Source organism: Podarcis erhardii (assembly GCF_964252035.2).
Source record: "Podarcis erhardii genome assembly, chromosome: 9".
Classification (NCBI taxonomy): Eukaryota; Metazoa; Chordata; class Lepidosauria; order Squamata; family Lacertidae; genus Podarcis; species Podarcis erhardii.
This window is the reverse complement of record NC_138512.1, coordinates 52,192,808-52,216,187: the sequence shown is the minus strand read 5'-3', so window position 1 is coordinate 52,216,187 and position 23,380 is coordinate 52,192,808. Positions and strand designations below refer to the sequence as shown.

The following is a 23,380-nucleotide window of genomic DNA, read 5'->3' as shown; positions in this document are numbered from 1 at the left end:
AAAGGTGATGGGCTGGGCAGAGATGTTCCTGCTGTTAAGTCTAGTCCACTGCATACAATTGTACTTTCTACTCTCCTTACATTATATGAAAATTGAATAGAAAATGGTTTCTTCTGACAGGCCATGGTGGTGATTTAAAAAGTGAAATGAAAAGCAATAAGCAGAGGTTTCAATAAACAGGTGCATTGCTGCTCAGATTGAACCATACTGAGATTACTAAAATGCATGCTGCACTATCAAGATTAGTGCATAAGGTAAATACCACAGACTGCTGTGCTCATGGAACATGAGAAACATGGGCACAAGCCAGCTAAGGTAGAACTGTTTTACCTCCCAATGATTTCAACAGAATGCATTCCTCTTTGACATTCCTCTTATGGGGAGATGGATGAAATTAAGAGAGTTTAATTTTGGAAGGGTTTTTTTAATGCCCTATCTAAGTCACATAGTTATTACTTCATTGCTGACATCACAAGAAGAATGTGTTGAGAACTTCTTCAGCCCAACCTTTGGGGTTGTAGTCCTGCAGGGCACCAGTTTGAGGAAGGCTGCCTTAAAGAAAGACCATTTTTTCTGGATCTAACTGCCTACAGAACTTCTATAGAAATACATGCTTCACCACCCACTTCTTGCTCTCATGTCCATAGACGATGAAAACCAACTTAAGTTAGAATAATTGGGTGGAATTCAACACTGTGGTATTACAAAAGTTCTGACAGTTTGCTAGATGTAATAATCCCCCCCCCCAACACTTGCTGTTCTGGGTTTTCCCCCAACCCTGCTCAAGCCAATATTTTTTTGGGGGGAGAGGAGAAAGCCACACTGTGTAAAAACCAAAAAGAAATGCAATGCTAAAAACTAACTCCTTCATTGCATTATATGTAAACAGAAGCAGTCCGAAATTATTTTTGAATGAGGAAGAACAGCAGGTTTCATTAGCAACTTGTAAATAACACAGATTCTGGAAAAGATAATTAATTGCAACACACAGCTTTTTAAGTCCACGCAATAAGTTTGCATTTCATACAGTACCATCTGGAAGAAGGAATTTGCAGAAAGGGACTCTTAGGGAGATAATTGTCTACCACGAATAACAAGAACAACGCCCTTGAGGTCAATTACATAACTTTAGCAAATTTTAATAGGCTAGATTTGCATCTACAGGCTGCAGCCTTTAAATACATTATCCAGAGGAAGTCCTGGCTCACATATGCCAGTTTGTTACTTAATGACTGCAGCATCAAATGGTGCCTTCCATCTGTGAATGAAGGCCAAACTGGTTATGATCAGATTACCTGTTCCTTTCTCACATTCTGCTTTGCGGGATACCCTTGGAAAAGACGTAGGAGGTGCACAGGGGGAAAAGTGAAGTTCCATTAAACAAGCAGAAATCCTTACTTTAATGGGACAAACTAGCCACATACCATCCAGGATCTGAACACGAGACAACTACAGCAGCCCCTAACAGATACCCATCCAGCCTCTGCTTAAATATCCCCAGAGGATGAGAGCCCATCACCTCCTGAGGCAGTCTGTTCCACTGTTGAACAGCTCATAGTCTTCAGAATTTTCTCCTAATGTTTATCCTAATAGAACTTATTTGCAGACTTCACCCATTGGTTTTAGTACTGCTCTCTGGCGCAGCAGAGAACAAGGCCACAATCATACAATACATTTTAAGCTCCAAGATACAACTTTAAACCAGGCATGGCCAAACTTGGCCCTCCAGATGTTTTGGAGCTACAATTCCCATCATCCCTAGCTAACAGGACCAGTGGTCAGGGATGATGGGAATTGTAGCCCCAAAACATCTGGAGGGCCAAGTTTGGCCATGCGTGATTTAAACACTCAGGGCTTCCACCAAATAATTCTGGGAGTCAGGGGTAGCATGTCCCATTTCACAGTTTAAGGCAAAACGGGAAGTGTCACCCTGACCTGCTGCCAACACCTCCGCCTGTGCTGCTCGCCCCATCACCTCCACCACTGGCAGAGAAGCGGCGCAGGCATCAGTGCCAGTTTCCAGTGTGATTGTGCCAATTTCCAGCAAGATCAGTGCAATTTGCCCGAAATCAATGACGCTCCTCTGCCAGTAGTGGGGCAGGCACAGTGCTGATTTCGGGACTTCTGCCACCTGAGGCAGAGGCCTCACCCCACCTAATGGCTGTGCTGGCCCTGCTAGGAGTTGCAGTTTGTTAAAGGTGTTTAGACTTGTTGGGAGGCTCATACTATCCTCCCAGAGCTGCAATTTTCAGAGTGCTTAGCAATCAGTCCCTCTTCGCAGGGAACTCTTATAGCTCTGGGATGGGAATAGGGGTCTCCTAACAATTCTCAGCACCCTTAACAATCCACAGCTCCCATAATTCTTTGGGGGAAGGCATGCCTATTAAATAGATATAATGCAGCTTTAAAAGTACAATGCAGATGTGGTCTGAATGTTGATTAACAAACCAGTGAAATAAATCAAGATGTGAGGCTGGGAAGGGTGAGGAAAGAGCATGTGGTTATGGCATTTGTCTACAGTTTATCTAGCCTTGGAGCCATGGGCTTGGAGGATCATTCAAGCATGGGCAGTGTTTTGATAACTGAAGGCTATATTTCAATTAATTCTTTTGATGGAGAAATTTCAATCTGTACTGTTTCATGGCAATCCTCCTCCTTCTTTGTAGTCGTTTAACAATGCCCAGAAAAAAATGTATTTTCCAGTTTTGCCCAGACATTTGGATTATGCATTGACTGAAAGTGGTCAGGAATCAACTCCAGTAAAAATCAGTTGTCTGGCAACCTTAGCTGCTTATCATGATTGTTAAATCATTAGGAACATAGAAATAGCATAATACTCATGCCATAAAGACAGGAGTCTGGAGATGCTGGGCATCTAATGCAGCTCCTCAACTCCATCAATTTTCTTTAACAAGACAAACAAGGCATTAATTTAAGCCTAAGGAAGGCATGAACTGCCTTCTGCATCATGGCTATGTTTGAGAATGCTGTTACGAGGGTATTCCCTAGTCATGAGAAGAAACATTTCTTAAAATGTTTATTTACTCTCAAACACACATTCTGGAGATACTCTTAAGAGGACGACAGTTTGCATCTTTACATTTATTGCCTTGCCTTTTCTGTTAACAGGTGTGCTAGCAGAAAAGAAACAAATATTGCTCTCTACCACATTCCTTTTCCTTTCTGTCTATTTATTGTGGGAAGCCAAGGCCATCTCAGTAATCTCTGTTCACCGTTGTCCTCAAGGCTGTCTGTAGGTTGTCTACCTGGGATTTAGGAAGGTATTACAGTATTCTACACACAAGATTGCTGTGTTAACATCATCTGTGTTCTCTGTGCTGAACTTTGGCTACGGGATTAAATTTACACAGGGGTTGCTAGCAAACATGGCTGGTTTAACAGGGCTATATACAGGGTCCGAGCAGGGCTCTAAAACACAAGCCTTGGGAAAGAAGAGTCTAAAGGTTGTGTCTGAATACAATACAATTAGGGCTGCTGTAGATGCTTCTTTTGTCTTGGCAAGGCTACTGTACTTTCAGCAGTTTCCTGACAAGTAAACATCCAAAAGGCAAACCTTTTCCTCATTATTGCATCTTTGTGCCAAGCAAAGCTGCATTTCTGTGTGCTATTCCACTGCTGAATGGCTAGCAAAAATCCTCAGAAGCCCTATCTACTTCCAAGCAGGTCAGAAGCTTGTATGAGAGTTGCTTTGAATGAACAAGTAGATACAGCAGCTGTTTATTTATTTAACCTATTGTGGAGGTGAGGCATTTGGATTCATCTGGCTTCAAAGCTCTTTGCGATATAGGAGTTTCAGAAGTCCAAAGTTCAGAAATGGTAATAAGAAATATGGAAGTACAGTGGGAAGCACCCAGTACTTATTGACATTATCTCTATGGGTATTCCCAGTATCAGTTTCTTCTTGTTCCTTGTTTTACTGATTCATTCCCAGCTTCAAAACTGCATGTTAAAACTGCCTGATAATTATTTTAAAAGAGATATGTTTTCTCAAAATACTTCTTCTGTCCCTAATTCCAGGAATGGAAAGGCAGGCAGTTTTCTAAACAGCAACATAACACACTTTACAAAAGCAAGTAATTTATGGTTTTAAAGGGTCAGCAATACCTAGTTGGGTCTTGTAGGTTTCCTCCCTCTCCACTGTCTGCCTCTCTTAACAAAGAAATACCAGAACGTTATAATTCAGCTAGCTTTACTTTTATCCTTAGAAGGCTGTTCGTACAAATGATAGAACTATCAATTTGTACAAGCTACTAGGATAAAAAAAAAGGCCCACTGAACCCTAATAAGCAAAGAAGCAAATATTGCCAAATTCATCTAACATCATTCACTGAAGAAGTACCGTATCTACTTGGCAAGTTATAAGCAGCAGCCTTCTTTAGTTCCTATTCCAGTTCCACTGTTGGCCACCATGTACAATATGATCTTATTCACAATTACTCCAACTATGTTCAATGGGACTTATTTCCCATGAAGTGTACACAGGATTACAACCAAGGGACTTTAAAATTGGCCTAAAGTTAAAGTTCAGTGACTTCATTTCCCTCACTCTTATTTCCATCAACCACCTTAAAGTATGCGAAAAGCGTAGGCTTCACAGTTGGGACTAAAATGTCACAAGATGTTACGGTGCAAAAGAAATATGAATTATTGGTTCTACATCAAAGATTATCAGCATCTTTAATATCTCACAATTCTACTTGTAGTCTGTGGGCACAATCCATTTATCTTCTGCCTCCTATTGCCTGAGGACGTTTTCTGCTGCTGACTCCCTCCTCACAACCGCCCATTCCTGCAAACTGATAGCCCACCTGTGTGTGGAGAGTGGCACACATGGAACAGCTGCACACTGCTAATTGTGTGCAAAAGGACCCAACAGATTTGAATCTTATGTGTTTTGTTCTTATCTTGTGAGACCCTTCAAAGGTGTTTTCACAAATTCATTGTTTATGAAAAATCTGTATTTGAAAGATACGATAAATTATTTATGCACAAATATTTCTAGGATTTGTAAAGCATTCTGAGAAAGAACCAAGAGTTAACAGACATGCTCTGAACAGCTAAATGTGAAAAATATAAGCAGGCTTTAACAGAAAGTTGAAGATGACTCACCTATCTTTGCTTTTTGATTTGGAAGCAGCTAGCCCAGCTACATATTATTTTAACAGTGATCATCCTGGACTTCAGCTGAACATGAGAGAACTTCTTAGCGGTATTTATATTAGATTTCTGTAATGGGATTACTACCAAAACTATCTTTGTGATTATCAAATTATGCTAGCAGACTAAATGGGATCTCATTGGTTCTGAGGATACGCAAATCTTTGATCTAATTTTTTCCTATTGTTGTGCCAGAACTATATTTAAATGCTCCACCTGAGACTAGCAATTTTAATAGGCAATGTTCCGTTGGCCTCCCTGTGAGCAAGATAAGCTTATATTCCCAAGCCTTGTGGAGAGGTTACTATTTTTAAGAGGAACAAGCATGTCCAACTTTACACCACTGCAAATTCAAGAAGGAGCAGAGACATGAAACTAGTTGTTGTGACTCATAAAGAAAACAAAGGTAGAAACAAAGCAAAATAGACAGAAGATTTTACAGGGTCTTTCCAAGTATATTATTTGGGATTTCCATACAAAGATCAAATAGTAACACACACACACCCCCCCACAAATCTCTCTCCTACTCTGCCAACTAGCCCCTATCGCAGCAATAGGAAACTCTTGGAAAAATAGATGGGAACTCTCCTGTTTTGTGCAGGCAATAGCCAGGGAGTGGACCTGAATGAAGACTGCCAGCAACTGTGGAATGGCTGGATGGAATATAGGGCCTGGCAGGGATGCGAGAGCCTCCGCAGCGGCTGGGGAAGCAGCAACAACCACAGAGAAAATGGCGTGGCTCACAATGGCGCTGTGGAGGTGCTGTGGCGAGCCATAACCGCCCCTCACCCCGAAGTCGGGTAAGTGGCCATTTCTGCAGCAGATCCCATAACCATCTGCCAATCTAATGGCAAGAAACAGAAGGCACCAGTCCAAACCTAGTGGGACCACTTTTGGTGGCAGAAGATGATGGCAGAAGATAAAAACTTCCTGCAAGATACCTACAAGGCCTTGGGTTTAGCTGAGTCAGAGGAGGCATAATAACAGAGATATGGATTTAAAATCAAGATGAAAATATCCCTCTCACTTCCAGCATAAAGGCAGCTTGTAGTCTCATGGCTATGGGTATAGTCCAGCTAAAGTCAAGTGTCTTAGGCTATGCTTGGTTTGCCACAGGGACATTTAAATCTCCTGATGAAGTGGATTCCCACCACTTCTTATTGTCTCGGTCTTTCTGTCCTCTGCCCATCACCTTTCCCAGTCATAAGGCACACCTGGAGATCTGCATGCCACAGCAAAGTGGGCACATGCCAGGACCAGGGAATTAGCTGGTTGGTGTAGCTGCCTGCTGCTGTTCTGAAAGGTCTTGGGCTGGTGTCTGGAATAAGGGATGGCAACAGTCAGTGTTTTGCACACAGTCAATACTTTACCTAGGCCTTTGACATTATCTGTTTGTCTATCTATCCCTATTCTCTTGACTGTAGTTTTAAACTGATTTTAATATTGTATTTATAAATTGCTGTAACCCGTCCTGGGAACTTATGAGTGGGTGAGAAATCATCCCCATGGAACTTTGGGTGGATTGTGGACAAATAAAACAATTTATAGTAACATATTTAAGAATCCAATTAATAAACAGACAATGATTTCTACCACATATTTTCTTATAATGGCCTAAATCAATGGACAATTGTACAGAGTCTACTTCCATGCTTCTGCTGCTCCTCTTAAGGCATAATGCTGTTATTACTATGTCAGCTGCTGTCTTTTACAGTGAACTATTAATACTTATGCAGTGTTAAATTCAAATTTCTTATTTCTAAAGAGGAAAAGAAAGAAAGAAAGAAAGATTTCTTTGCAAAAACAGTATCATTTATTTTTCCTGCATTTTTCATCCTTAAGACTTTTGTGTGACCTTCTGAACTGGGCGAAGCACTATGGCTTCATCTTCTAGTTATTTACATGAGGAACTCAAATGCCTTCATAAATATAATCCTGTTTGCTAATTGCATCACCCATTCTGACCTCTTCCTACTTTTCTTGTAAATTGTTTATTTTTGTTCATTCCATTTGCCATGTAACGATTCTACCTACACATATCAGTTTAGTGTTTAATCTTACCTCTTGATTCGCATCATCTTGCTGAGATGTCAGAGACAGCTCCTTCTTCTGCATACTTTGGGATTTTTTTATTGTTTGCATTAACATCCGTAGTTTGTCAGTCATGCAGCTGGGGTACACTCAGTCTTTCGTAAGCTCTTCTATGCTTCTGCAAGGCGGGGGTTTCTCTTTAATCAGCATATGGTCTGTAATATGGAGATTGTTTTGAATGTGATGTCATGGGAAAAAGTGTTAGTTGAGTCAATGTGGAAATTTGCCCAGATACTTTTAAGTTGCTCCTTCCTTGCACATACTGTCATCTGTTTGAGACCATCCTGTTGCTTCCCAGTGGCTCTCCATCCTCACCCAGGATCACTTTCCAGTCCAAATATAGCACTAGTGGAGCGAATAATCCCCAAAAATGATTGTTTGTACAAAGCGCTTGGCAATCCAACCAAAATCCTTTCCAAATCTGAACCAAATGTGTCAGTGAGTATGAAACAGTTCTGAAGGATGCTTCTAAATGCCTCAATTTTATTTTTACAATATTGTGCCAATGGGGTGATTTGTCATTGGTTGTTGAAAATTGTTGAGATGATTCAGTGCCGTTGTCAAGAGCTATAAACTGGAAGTTCACGTTTTAATCTCAGCTCATATGTAAATCTACCAAATGGCTTGAGGTAAATCATATTTGTCTCATAAGTTATCACAAGATGGAGGATAGCTATACCCTTCAGGGGAGTGGTTGTAAAGAATACATAATGTATGTGAAGTGCTTTCAGCAGGAAAGTAAAGTGTGATATAAATACCATATTCTGTTTATATTTTAATATGCATTCATTCACATATTACTTTATACTACAAGGAATGGGTATCATTGGATATAAAAAGTCTATTAAGATTTCAGTATAGCCACCATGGTAGAAAAACGTTAAACATCCATGTAGGTTCAAATTCTTGTTTCTTTCCAAACTTTCTGAATGGATGCATGTAGCAGGTCAGCAGCGGAGACGCCACCTTCCCACCCTTCTCTCCATGTGTCTGAAAGATCATAGGAAGAGCTGTGCTGGATGAGACCAAAGTCTTATGGGATACAGCATCCTGTTTCCCATAAGGACCAAATGGATACCAATAGGAAGCCCATAAGAAGAACATAAAAATAATGGCCTTCTCTTCTTGTTGCCCAGTGATTTGTATTCACTCTGCCATTGATCCCGGAGTATAGTTTATGGACATTAAGATGAGTAGCCCTTGATAGGCCTATTCGTCCTGAATAGGCCCAATCCCACTTTAAAGTCTTGGTTGTGAGGTCTAGAAGACCTGCTCCATGCCTTGCTGGCCTCTTCCCTTGGGAGGACTGGGCCCTGACTAACTGACTCTGACTACAGAAGCTGAGACTGCTGAACTGACCCTTGGGTTGGGGTATTGTTTAGGTGGGATTGTTGTGTGTGTGTATGTGTGTATACACACACACACTGTTCCATTATGGTTGTGTACTTTTCAATGTGCTTTATTTGTTGTTTGTGACTACTTTTGTTACATTTGTAATTATTTAAATCTTTTCATGTTGTAATGCTGCCTTAAGCATGGTGTTAAGTATGGAAATATGACATAGAAATTAAATAATGATGATAAGAAAGGAACTGTTTCTTCAGTTCCCTCCTCTTCCCGAGTGTAGGCTTTATAGGTGATCTCCTGGAAAGTGGAACCTCACATGCCAATAAGGGGGAGATGATTGCTGCAATTTTCTGATACTTGAGAAGCTAAGGAAGATAATACTGGTGGGCAGTTTCGACAAGCTGGTGGCTCCATCACCCTCATAAATAAATTTGTGAAGATGAGAGGTGCTATGTGCACCTGTGAGATCCATAGTTCTGGAATATCCATCCCAAAAATGAGTTGGTGATTCTACCACCCTCATAAGTACATTTGTGGAGTTTGGGAGTACTGTGTGCCCTTATGAGTCCCATAGTTCTGGAATATCCTTCCCCAAAACTGTCGCTGGACATAGTTAACTTTGATTATGCTATGTAAGATGACCTTGATTTTCAGTCAGTCAGTTGAGGGAGGGCTAGCCCAACTGTGCTGTCGTCTCTCATTTTTATGTCTGTCAGGAATAGTGAGATGTTATGTAACACTGGAGAGGGAGGGAGAGCTGGGAAACTGCAGTCAGCACTTCGTTTTATTTGGCTTCATGAGAACCGCTGAAGGCTGCAGAAGCATAAATGATAAAACAGACTGCAGGGCAGTGGCCTTAGAAAGGCCTATTTCCTTTTGAACACAGAAGAAAGCTCAGGTCAATAAAACATCACCTAATGCCTAATGGGACAGGGAAGGAAACCCACCCAGATTTAAATATTAATCAAAATAGCATCATCCCTCCAAGAAAGCAAATGTATGTCACAAGATAGATCAAAGTCAGTGTGAACAGCAGCAGAGGAATTTGGGCAGATCTCTTCCTTTATTATTCCCACTCGCTAGATCCAGAATGGCTTTGCAAGAGCTCTACCTCATTATTCACTGAAAATGCAGGTTCCCAAGCGTTAGTCAAAATACAGGCAAATGCAATGAGTGGCAGAATGGTGCCAAAGCCTCTATTGTTTATTCCTGGGAGCTGGGAAGGTTTAAAAATCCCTTTGGTTGTGCCTAAGTTGAGGTGGTACTGCATCCCCTCTCAAGTCCCTGCTCAGTTCAGAAATATGGCCCATTTCTAAAATTAATTATTGACTAGAGCTTTGGGTATTTTTGTTCACTCTGTCTATCATCCACTGAAATTATTTGAGTTTGTGGCCTTGTGCAACTCCTAACTAAGCAAGAAACATTTGAAGAGGATTGTATTTTAAGGAAGCATGCAGCAAGTCTCCCCACATTTTATTCCCAATAAAAAGTGAGATTGTGGTATAGCTTGGCCAGAACTGGATACATAAAACAACAACAACAAGGGTAGCAATCCTGCATGCTACCACTCACATTCAATTCACACGGATGTCAGCAGGACTTTGAGGTTTATGTGCCCAAATTGCTAGCATGCCCCAAAATGCTGGTGTGTAATAACAGTTGCACAATCACTGACAGAAACACTACTGATCTGGACCACGACAATCCTAGCAGTTGTCACTTCACTAATTAACGCTATGTTAACTGGAAAAGATAGAGAAGCGGAAAACAATCCCCCTCACCAAGATACCTGAGTCAGCCAACATTGCTCCAATCCAGTGATGCAATAAAGTGAGGACGTTGAAAACAAAAGCCTGTTCAAGAGGCAAACAGCCCTGCATCCACAGTGGCTAGCTGAAAGTGAGGGCTTCAAACTTCCCCCAAAGTGCTACAAATATTCAGGAATGTTGAAAGGTATCGTTGTTATTTTAAAAAGAAATGCTTGAAATGGATGCTCAAATTCCACTGAGCACCCTGGCACTTTCCAGCTTGTGTCATTTATACTGTTGTCTCCTGTGAAGGAGGAAACAGCTTGCAATGTGCAAATGAGTGTGGCTGTGTGGCGATCACACAGGGTCCCTGGACGTTTCACTGTCTATTGATCTCTGTGCCACCACTTTATTTCTCACTGCCACCACCCAGGCCCTGCCTGGTAAAATACTGAATCCAGTCAGGGTTAAATTGGAACATAACTTCTGTTTATTTATTGCAGTTTAACAAGCCTGTGATTTCATAAACAGTCTCAGTCAATTACAGTCATGGGATGCCTATCCAGACCTATAACTTCCGCTACTTGCTCTCACTCACTAAACCACCTCTCAGATATTTACTTGTCTTCCTAGCTCCTAACTGTTCCTGACTCAGCTTATTTCGCTACACTAACTCAACCTACCCACAGACTCTATCTCAATTCACTCCCACTCCAACCAACCACCCAACTCCCAACGAACTCCTCCTTCGCCCCTCCCAGAACTGGTTTTATAGTCCCTCTGACTCCACCCCCCTGGGTCCTGATTGGGTAACCTGTTTAATTATTTCACCTCCAACACTCTCATATGTTAACGTCACAGGCTGTGTGTCCTGTTTTACAAGACAGTTGTTTATTTAAAGGAGATTTCTGTTCCAAGACTTGTTTGTCCCAGCAGAAAAGACCCCTTTTGAACCATAAGATACTTTTCTGTCTGGTTAGGTGCTCGCTGCTTGCAGCACTGCAATGGTTCAGTATCTGTGATCAAGGAGCATGCAGAGAACAACTTGGCCACACCCTCATGACATGTTATTGGCCACACCCTTGGGAGACCCTAGCAGACCCACCAGGCCTAGTGGGCAGCAGCCACCACTGGGTAAGACGTATTTTATTTCTATTGCAGTCTATTAGTATCTATAATATTTTATTATATTATACTTCAATTACAGTAATTTATTGCATCTATACATATAGCTTAGCATATACTAATTATTTGCACACCTGTGCCCTGGGTGTTGCATTTCCTCTCTTTTTTCCTTCAATGTGTATATGTCGGACGTGCATTAAGTTCAGCGTTCACAACCTCCTTGCTTAGTCCACATTTTAAATGTTTTCTTAAGAGATGATGCAGGTTGGATAACTCAAAAGATCAGCCACAGCTCTAGTACCACCATACAGCATGCTTTGGCAATTGCTCGAGTCTATGCCACCCTACAGGTGATACCTTCAAGCAGAGGTCACAGCTGCCTAAGCGCCCCCCCATCCAAACTCTTTATCAGCTGTGGTTGCCATCTTTATTTCCACAAAATGCAGTGCACTGGAAGTTCTGGTTCCAGTGCATTGTGGGTAAAAAAAAACCCTATGGTGTCCACCATGATAAATAGGGGCTGCTTTTTTGTGATAACAGCCATGTGTTTGTTTGTTTGTTTGTTTGTTTGTTTGTTTGTTTGTTTGTTGTTGCTGTTGTTTTAAAAAAAATCTTAATGCCCTGCAACTAGAACTTCCACCCAGCCAGATGCCAAACACTCAAAATCATGGAGCCAGCCCTGATCACTAACGACTGGAAATTATGGGCATGGTTCAACTAAGTGATACTCTTGTACTTCTTGTTTTCCTTGCAGCACTCACTGCTTGCTGATGCGGTGGACCACTTTTTCCACACAGAATGGCATCATCTCTCACAAAGGGAATTGCTGCAGGGAAAACAATGAGCAATGCTGCATGTCAGGTTCTCTCTACTGAGCACATTATGCTACACTGGTTCCTGTCCCATAAGTGCAACTATCAAAAAAAGCCACACAATACGGCCGTACTTGGGTTTTTTAGCTATGGTGTACAACATAGGAGCAAGGAGCTCTACCACTTATGTCAATGCATATAGCATGAACATCTGTAGGGAGAGGGTCATCACACATATAATTGCAGAGGCCAATGTTCTCCCAGGTTTGGGCTTTTAGATACCAGAGAAACCTTCACATACAACTATATGTGGAAGGCACTCTTCCCTGCACATATTCGTGCTGCTATAAACACAGAAGTTGGGGAGGGCAAGCATGCAATGTTGGGGGCAGCATGACCTGTTCCTTACTCCAATGTTATGGGGCATCTATGGTGATGCATTTTAAAAATAAAAAATGAATTGGATTCCACCAGTTTAAAAAGTTCCCGTGCAAAAACGCAAGCCAGGAAACATCAGAAAGCTGCGGTATCATATTTCTAATCAGATTTGAAAGGCAAAGATGAAGAAATACGCTTGAGCCTAAACAGAACTCTTGATAGTTACTATAAGTCAAAGGCAGTTAGCATAATTTTGTGGATGGATAGCAGATGGGAGCATAAATTCCAGTCCAGGGTATAGTACTGGCTTGGGTTACTTTCAGACTGAATCAACAGGCCGATTTTCGTTTACCTTAATAAGCTAGCTATTCTTGGGGGTCAGCTTTAATGTGTATCTTGCTAAGAACATAAGATGAGCCTGCTGGATGAGGCCCATCTAATCCAGCATCCCGTTCTCACAGCCGCTAACCAGATGTTTATGGTAAGCCTGCAAGCAGGACATGAATGCAACAGCACTCTGCCCATCTGTAGTGCCCAGCAGCTGCCATTCAGAGGCATAATTCTTCTGACAGTGGAGGCAAGACATAGCCTTGTCCTCCATTAATTTTTCTAATCCTCTTTTAAAGCCATACAAGCTGGTGGCCATCACTGCGTCCTGTGCTAGTGAGGTAATGTGCTGCACGAAGAACTAATTTCTTTTCTCTGTCCAGGTAAAGTGTGCGTATAAATGTATACTGTATTTACTCGAGTCTAATGCGCACCTCAATTTTCAGAACCTTGAAACCCAAAAAAGTATTTGCTGGCGAATGTAAATGTGCCAGCGAATCTAATGTGCACCTTAATTTTCACAACATAATTTGGCCAAAAAAGGTGAGCGTTAGATTTGAGTAAATATGGTATATCCATGGGGGGGTGGAATAGGGGGAAAGGTTTTGCAAAAAAATATGCCGATTAGGAAAAATTGCAGACACAAAAACATGCATGTTAAGGTAAATTCACGCTAAAATGGTGATGAATTTCATTGACGATTTAAAATTATTATTTTTTTAAAAAGTTGCAAGCTGATTTTGAAATGTTGAAAACTGAAGCAAGTATTGGCAAATGAGAGAAACTGACATTGACAAATTTCCCACATTCTAGTAAATCTAGGTCTCTCCAAGCCATCATTTAACACTTCATGAACTGTTCATGAACACAGTCATTTTGATGAATCCTGTACAACAGGAGTACTTCTCATTGGATTGAGCTCCAAATCTGTCAAAATCCATCAACTCTTGTTTAATATACTGTCCCATCCTTTTTGCTTTCAACTTCAAAATGGAGAAAATCAGTTCCTAAGTACAGCAATTGTAACATTTAAGGATTCAAAGTCACAGGGCAAGTAGAAAAATAGAGGACTGTTGCCATTCTCAATGTGCAACTCTACCCCTAATCTGTTCATCTTGTTGCTAGTCTTGAAATGCAGATGGCCAACCTGCATCTGACAGCGTATCGGCTTACCGTTTCTCCTTCCAAAACAGATGGTCAGGCATAGAGTTGGATAGGAAAACTGCTGTTTAGCTTAATAGTGAAAGTGTTGGATGTGCATTGAAAGCACTACTGTGGTAGTGAGGACACCCCTTTTAAACATCTGTGACCAAAGAGATGGGCTTCTATATATTAAGGTGGTGCTTGTGGATAAGAGAGGCAGACATTTACAGAAAAATATGCAGTTCCTGCATAAGTGATTTAAAGTAGAACTATGCAGCTTATGCAGCTGTTCCTTGCCATTACCAGAGAATCTAAATATCTTAAAACACTCTCTCTCTCTCTTCAGAAAAATATGTTATTAAATTCCTGGAGAGACTAGGTGGTGATTCTTAGGAAAGGGGGAAGTTAAAGCCTCCAGAACTATGTAAGAAAAAAAGTGAATCATTTCTGCTTGAAGATAACCATATAAAGTATGGCCACCCAGGAAAAGTTTAACAAAATCCATGATATAAAGTAACAGCTTTATCCTTAAATAAAAAGTCTAAAAAATCAACATAGCACTGAAAGTGTCTCCCCGTCAAAAAAAAGGGGTTAAATATGCAGTTTCCAAACCTATTTGCAGTGGATGGGGAAAAACTATTCCTCACATGATCAGTTTTACAAACCAACTTTGTTTCTCCTGAAATCTATTTCTCATACATGAGTCCACGAGGAATCAGAAGATTCCATAAAGATGTTTTTCTAGAAAGTTCTTTTCTCATATGTCATTCAGCTGATAATTAGGTACATAATGAATATTATGAATAACAGATTAATCTAAATAAACATATTAAATCTCTTTAGTGGTTAATATTTATAGTCACTCTAGCCATAGGCATAAAAGGGGTTGTTGTTTGTTTACTTTCATTATGCTAGAGGGTTTCAAAGGCAGAAGCTTAAAACAACTAGCACAAATGAGGGATACCAAACTATTTCAGAATACTTTCCGCTATATGAATCTAATTTATGTATAAATGTGGTGTACTACATGATGTAATTTAAATACAATTTTAATCTTCCATATTAATACTCATCGTTCTAGAATATTTGGCGTCTGGCTGGTGCTGCACTGGGTGTAGTCCACAAAATGTCTACTTAGAAATCCAGGGCTCACAGCTCTCACCACATGGGACATGGATAAATCCCATCAAAAAAGGTGGGGGCAACCTTGTACACTGTTTATTAAAAAATGGTATGGGAAGGTCTGGCAATCTGCAATAATGACAGAAACAGCTCACTCATACTCAAAAGCGGTCAACAGAGACAGGATACCTATAGGATGAAATGGATAAACTTTATTCAGTGCAACAGGATCAGAAAATATACAGGGAACAACCGATTTACACGTGTCCAATTGACACGTGACCGCACACAAGCACATTGCAGCGACCCGGAAGTTGCCAGCAAAGCTGGCATAACAGGGCAGGGGTGTAATGGGGCGGAGTGGGCTTATGAATGCTCCACTTTTGCACGTGGTGACCTGGAACGCAGCCCCCGTGAAAATCAGAGATTGCCTGTATATCAAATGTAAACAATGAGTTTACAGTATTTTAAATGTAAATACAGTGGTACCTCAGGTTAATTACTTAATTCACTCCGGAGGTCCATTCTTAACCTGAAACTGTTCTTAACCTGAAGCACCACTTTAACTAATGGGGCCTCCTGCCGCCGCCGCGCCACCAAAGCACAATTTCTGTTCTTATCCTGAAGCAAAGTTCTTAACCTGAAGCACTATTTCTGGGTTAGTGGAGTCTGTAACCTGAAGCGTATGTAACCCGAGGTACCACTGTATTGTTCTTTGTTCTCATTGATCTGTAGTAAAATGTTTTTTACTTTGCTTATTTTTATTTATTTATGCAATGTAAAAATATTTGCAGGAATGTAGAAAGCTGCCATACTGAGTCAGATTTATTGGCCTATCTAGCACACTTATGTCTGCACTGGCACAATAGCTTTCAGGGTTTCAGATAGGGAAAATTCCCAACCCTACCTAGAGATGCTAGGGATTGAATTGGGTACCATATGTTTGCAAAGCAGATCGTTAACAACTAAGCTACAGCCATTTCCTATTACTACTACTCAGTGCAATTTTTCTATATAAAGAGGTGCCAGAACTCACCACGAATGCCTCCCTTGTTCTCTTATAATGGCAATGGTGCTCACCTGAGAGGTGCTGGAACTGAGTTCCGGTGAGTTCCAGATGGGAAAAAAGTCCCACTACTATGACTATGACTACTACCATATGTCCATCGTTCCTATAGAACTGAGGAGAGAAGCAGAGCTCACCAGCACCTCTTACCAACAGTCACATTCGTGCGTTTCCTCTGGTGCATCAATTATTAGCTCTGGAAGGCAATTTACATCAGAAAAACTGTGTGCAGAGAGCGTCTGAATACCCTCTTCCTGGTGCCATAGTGCTGATCCAATTTGCACACACAAACACACCAGCAGATATTCTTCAAAAGTTATTTAAAGAGATGGGAAATTCAGCCACGACTCTCTAATATCTTGTCTGGTTTGGCATTTCTACTTTTCACTGTAAAGAATAAAAATCCTTTAAAAGCAAAACACACACACACTCCAGTTATTTTGGGCAGCAGAGAGCAAAGAAAGCAAAAGATGAAGGATAAATTTGGCCCACATATATAAACAGACCATGTCAACACTAAGTAACCAAGGTACTAGTTATACAACAGTCCCAGGCTATTGCTGATCTAAGAATGCTTATATAAGGGACTGTAATAAAGTTAAGATGGTATCTTACATTGGGCCCAAGTTGTTTGGGAGTGACTATTCAAGAGTTCAGCTTTGCAAAAAATAAAATAAAATGAAAAAGTAGAAAAAGTAATAAAGTTGATTTGTAAGAGAGCAATCTTGGCCCTCATAAATACCATTTTAGTCATCACCCCACCCCCACTGCTATCATTATTTTCTGGAGGAAAACACTCTCTTAGGGAGTCCAGTAGTCATTTTGATATTTTCTGTAACTGCAGCTCTTTTAGTACAACAGTGTTCTTTGCTCAGATGTAGCTTGTCAAAATACAGAATCATGCCAGAATATTTATATTTCACTCCTTGTAGATTAATGGGTGATAGTCAGTCCTTTAGGTAAGTAAATCCCATAAATCATAGCAACTCCAGTGTGTAACATAGTACGGATTCAGCCCCTCATGCTTCAGGGTGAGGAATAGCCCAGGCAAAAGTATAAATCTCCTTCTATGCCAAAGCCAGGTTCTGGCTTCTTGCTCCTGTCTAGAAATACCACAATTTAACTCTGCCTGTGCCACAAATCCAACTCAATGGTGTAACGTTGGAAAATGTCAATCACTTCTCCTACCTAGGCAGTTATCTTTCCACAAGGGCCAACACTGATGCCGAAATCCAGCATTGCCTGAGCTCTGCGAGTGTGGCTTTCTCCTGACTGAAGTGCAGAGTGTTTGAGGACATTCGCAGGGAAACCAAAATGCTCGTTTACAAAGCTATTGTACTACCAACCTTACTATATGCTTGTGAAACATGGACCACTTATAAACGCCATCTCCAACTCCTCGAAAGATTCCATCAACGGTGTCTCCGAAAAATTTTTACACATCACTTGGGAAGACAGGAAAACTAATATCAGTGTACTGGAAGAAGCAAAGATCACCAGTGTTGAAGCAATGATTCTTCAACATCAATTGCGTTGGACTGGTCATGTTGTGTGGATGCCTGATGATTGTCTTCCAAAGCAACTACTCTATTCCAAACTTAAAAATGGAAAGCGTAATGTTGGTGGTCAACAAAAGAGGTTTAAAGACTGTCTCAAGGGAAATCTTTAAAAATGTAGTATAAACATTGACAACTGGGAAACACTGGCCTGCGAGCGCTCCAGTTGGAGAACAGCCTTTATCAAAGGTGTCATGGGCTTTGAAGACACTCAAACTCAGGACGCAAGGGAGAAACATGCTAAGAGGAAGGCACGCTTGGCAAATCCACACCATGATCAACTCCCGCCCGGAGTTGTCCCCACTGTGGAAGGACGTGTGGATCCAGAATTGGCCTCCACAGTCACTTACGGACTCATTGTTAAAACCATGTTTAAGACGAAAAAACCGCTAGACGAAGAGACTCGCGGAACGGATTATTTTCGTCTTGCGAGGCACCACTGTACTAGGAAATATGAATGCCTTCTTCTAAAAGTGTACCCCTACAAGCACTCATTCAGATAGTAATGTATGCCCTCTAATAATATATTTATTTCTTTTAGGGCTTAGCTAAAAGCTGCAATGTACAGGCATGTGATTTCTGGCATTCTTTCTTTTTTTCCCTCTTCACATTTTAGTTTTTCCATTAATGGATAGCTGTGATCAGAACAGCATGTTTATTTCTCTCTCCCTGGTTAGATTCTGCCTCCAGCAGAGCAGAATGTCCTGATGTGGCCATTAGAACAAAAGATACAGTTTTGTAATGCTTTATTGGTTCTCCCTCCCCTCCTTTTGTAATCTGTCCTTATTGGGAGAAGAGTGGGATAGAAATATGTGGTGGTGGTAGTGCTGGTGGTATCTTCTTTCCCTTGTGTACCCTTTGTACTCTTTTATCAAATGGCCAACTTCTCTCATTTGGCCTTACAGCTTCCCTGTGTCTTCACTAAACTGGCCATCAAGGTTGAGATAGTGTGGCAGGAGTTGCCTTGTCCTCCTGGCCTCAAAATTCTCTTATGCTCTTGAAAAGGAAGTGTTTCAAGGGAAGGCAGAGGAGCCAATATGCTACTGATATCACCAAGGGGAGGGAAAGATAACTTCATCAAGCCCATCTCCCATCATGGGCTTACCATATGCACGGAATTTGCTGAAACTTTGCCAAAAAAAGCTTATAAATTTTTTGCATCTGGATTTTCACTTTTTGAAATATGGCAACCCTACATCAGATTGTTGTTGTTGTTGTTTAGTTGTTTAGTCGTGTCCGACTCTTCGTGACCCCATGGACCAGAGCACGCCAGGCACTCCTGTCTTCCACTGACTCCCGCAGTCTGGTCAGACTCATATTTGTAGATTCGAGAACACTGTCCAACCATCTCGTCCTCTGTCGTCCCCTTCTCCTTGTGCCCTCCATCTTTCCCAACATCAGGGTCTTTTCCAGGGAGTCTTCTCTTCTCATGAGGTGGCCAAAGTATTGGAGCCTCAGCTTCACGATCTGTCCTTCCAGTGAGCACTCAGGGCTGATTTCCTTAAGAATGGATACGTTTGATCTTCTTGCAGTCCATGGAACTCTCAAGAGTCTCCTCCAGCACCATAATTCAAAAGCATCAATTCTTCGGCGATCAGCCTTCTTGATGGTCCAGCTCTCACTTCCATACATCACTACTGGGAAAACCATGGCTTTAACTATACGGACCTTTGTTGGCAAGGTGATGTCTCTGCTTTTTAAGATGCTGTCTAGGTTTGCCATCGCCTTTCTCCCAAGGAGCAGGCGTCTTTTAATTTCGTGACTGCTGTCACCATCTGCAGTGATCATGGAGCCCAAGAAAGTAAAATCTCTCACTGCCTCCATTTCTTCCCCTTCTATTTGCCAGGAGGTGATGGGCCCAGTGGCCATGATCTTCGTTTTTTTGATGTTGAGCTTCAGACCATATTTTGCGCTCTCTTCTTTCACCCTCATTAAAAGGTTCTTTAATTCCTCCTCACTTTCTGCCATCAAGGTTGTGTCATCTGCATATCTGAGGTTGTTGATATTTCTTCCAGCAATCTTAATTCTGGCTTGGGATTCATCCAGCCCAGCCTTTCGCATGATGAATTCTGCATATAAGTTAAATAAGCAGGGAGACAATATACAGCCTTGCCGTACTCCTTTCCCAATTTTGAACCAATCAGTTGTTCCATATTCAGTTCTAACTGTAGCTTCTTGTCCCACATAGAGATTTCTCAGGAGACAGATGAGGTGATCAGGCACTCCCATTTCTTTAAGAATTTGCCATAGTTTGCTGTGGTCGACACAGTCAAAGGCTTTTGCATAGTCAATGAAGCAGAAGTAGATGTCTTTCTGGAACTCTCTAGCTTTCTCCATAATCCAGCGCATGTTTGCAATTTGGTCTCTGGTTCCTCTGCCCCTTCGAATCCAGCTTGCACTTCTGGGAGTTCTCGGTCCGCATACTGCTTAAGCCTGCCTTGTAGAATTTTAAGCATAACCTTGCTAGCGTGTAAAATGAGTGCAATTGTGCGGTAGTTGGAGCATTCTTTGGCACTGCCCTTCTTTGGGATTGGGATGCAGACTGATCTTCTCCAATCCTCTGGCCACTGCTGACTTTTCCAAATTTGCTGGCATATTGAGTGTAGCACCTTAACAGCATCATCTTTTAAAATTTTAAATAGTTCAGCTGGAATATCATCACTTCCACTGGCCTTGTTATTAGCAGTGCTTTCTAAGGCCCATTTGACTTCACTCTCCAGGATGTCTGGCTCAAGGTCAGCAACCACACTACCTGGGGTATACGAGACATCTATTTCTTTCTGGTATAGTTCCTCTCTGTATTCTTGCCACCTCTTCTTCATGTCTTCTGCTTCTGTTAGGTCCTTTCCACTTTTGTCTTTTATTATGGAAACTTTATTATGGAAACTTTGCCAAAAAAAGCTTATAATTTTTTTGCGTCTGGATTTTCACTTTTTGAAATATGGCAACCCTACATCAGATAGGAACAAATTAAACCTACATTTCTCAGTTCTTCCCTTTAACCCTCAGCCTTCGCCAAGGGTTTAACATTCCTGGTATGCAGCCAAATGCACATCTTTGCAATACTACAGCTTCTCCCCTACAGACAGGCAATTGCTCCATCAGAGCATGGGTGTAGCCAGGACTTTTGTTGGGGGGGGCAAGTCGTTTGTTGGAGGGGGGCAGAACCTCAGTTAGCTATATTGATTTATATTGATTTTTATTGATGGGGGGGCACTTGCCCCTCCCTGCCCCACTTGTCTACGCCCATGCATTAGAGCCCTCTTGTCTCACTAGGAACGTCCTGTAATTTGCCTATTCCCTGAGTGTTCTTTGTTTTTCTGCAAAGAAGGGGTTCAGAGGACTGTTATGCAACATCACAACTAGCAGCAAGCTGGCCTGGGAATCCACTGCTGCCATCATTGCCAATTTGGATGAAGAGTCAGTCCAGGTAAGCCGATAGAAGCAGGTTGCCAGGTTAGCCACAACTTCTGGCCACCAAGTTCACAGCATTAACATTCCCACAGCCTCTGCTCCCTATTAGGGGTTGGGGGCCCTGCATTGCTGTAGAATTGGATCCAGCATAGAGTGCAAGATTGGCCTCGCTGTCTCTTTTCAGATCCAATCCCAAAACTGGCGATCCTTTGTTCTCATACCCACACAGACACCTCACAGATACCACCTCCACCCAGGATTGGGAAGGGAAAGGCATGTTCAACTTCCAGAAATACCTTTATGCCTTATCTAATAGTTTCAGTGATAACCCATTACGAAGAAGATACTTAACAGACCCAGCTAAGCTATTTATTTTAGAAAAACTCATTTGACCACTTTAGCAGACCACTCCCCCCCTCCCCCCCCAAATCCCATGTAAGTAAAGGTAACGGGACCCCTGACCATTAGGTCCAGTCATGACCAACTCTGGGGTTGTGGCGCTTTTCTTGCTTTATTGACCAAGGGAGCCGGCGTACAGCTTCCGGGTCATGTGGCCAGCATGACTAAGCCACTCCTGGCGAACCAGAGCAGTGCACAGAAACGCCGTTTACCTTCCAGCCAGAGCGGTACCTATTTATCTACTTGCACTTTGACGTGCTTTTGAACTGTTAGGTTGGCAGGAGCAGGGACTGAGCAATGGGAGCTCACCCTGTCGCGGGGATTCGAACCGCCGACTTTCTGATCGGCAAGTCCTAGGCTCTGTGGTCCCCAAATCCCATGTAGTTATATATAAAAAATGGCCCTCTTCAGACATTTCAGAAATGTATAGGATTACACCTCCAACCAATTTAGGGAAAATCTTTGATGGAACAGCTGCTAGCCCGTTCAAACCCAGGATAGATTAGAAATTATCCCAGGAGAGTCTTATTTTGAAATCTTGTTTTCTTTTGGATAGTAAAGGAATGTGCTTTGAACTTCTTCCATGTTGTAGTCTTTGAAAGCTCAGTGTTATTCTATGTTGTTCATCTTGTTACGGGTTCATGACAAAGAGTTCTTCTAAACAGGAAGGCTGTTTTATTTCTGTCTCCTGAACAATGATAACTGAACCGAATTCTCTTTAAAAAACAACAACAAACCTCTTGAATATCTTTCTTAATCATTGACATCAGGGAAGGTGTACCAGGTTGACAGCAATTTGTTTGTGTTCAACTTTGGAAACTTCTTAAGCGTGCTGGAAAATTACCACTGCAGACCTACAAGAAGGAATTGAGAAAGAAACAGGTAGTGAATGGTGATGGGGAGACATAACCTACCCACATTTTGTCACTTGGATTATTAAGATAAAGACTTTGCCCATCGCTGCATTCGTTCAAATGAAAGGAACTGTGGTCATTAAACAATTACCTTTGAAGAAAATGATAATAAATCAAAAAAGTATTGCCAGTGACATGGTAATTTTGGATTCAGTTAAAAGTTGTCCAGTGGCTCAAACAGGACCATACAAAGATATTTTAAAGCACACACAACAGGGTTATGAAAAGGATAAACATCTATCGTTGAGGAAGATTAATATGCAGGGACAGGCAACATAAACAACAATCCCCATCGCCCCTAAAATAGATTGAATTCATGAGAAGGTAAATTTACACATTCAGTTTTTTCATGCATTGGCCATGATGTCCAGGAAATCTCCCAGGGAAAGGTGTTACACCTCACTAATTGGCATGAAGCTTACAAAGTGGAACTAAAGTGCTTTGTTAAGGTACAAGCAGAAGAAAGAAGTGGGAAAAAATGCATGTGAAAAAATATTTAGGCCATAGGGGGAAAAGAAGAAGCTGACCTGTTTCTCTAAGGGATGGGGCATTTGATTAATTCTGGATACACACACACACACACACACACACACACACACACAAACTTCAAGAAGATTGAAAGGTTTCTTCATGTAATTTGGAACAACTCTCCCTCTATAAATTTGGTTATATCAAAGATTTAAGTGCATACAACCCCTGCCACCCTTTGCAGTAGTGCAATCCTATGTAACTCGGACCACAGACTTAGGGTGACTTGAAT

At 41.5% G+C, this 23,380-nt stretch overlaps 1 protein-coding gene across 1 annotated transcript in view; it reads right to left on the bottom strand.

The window, feature by feature from the left end:
* Positions 1 to 7,382, bottom strand: part of PDE5A (phosphodiesterase 5A) — a 115,113-nt gene extending 107,731 nt beyond the window's left edge. The window contains exon 1 of the mRNA XM_081876771.1: positions 7,240 to 7,382. The gene's annotated coding sequence lies outside the window, so the exon portion shown is untranslated. The remainder of the gene's footprint in view (positions 1 to 7,239) is intronic.
* Between the last annotated feature and the right edge of the window lie 15,998 nt (positions 7,383 to 23,380).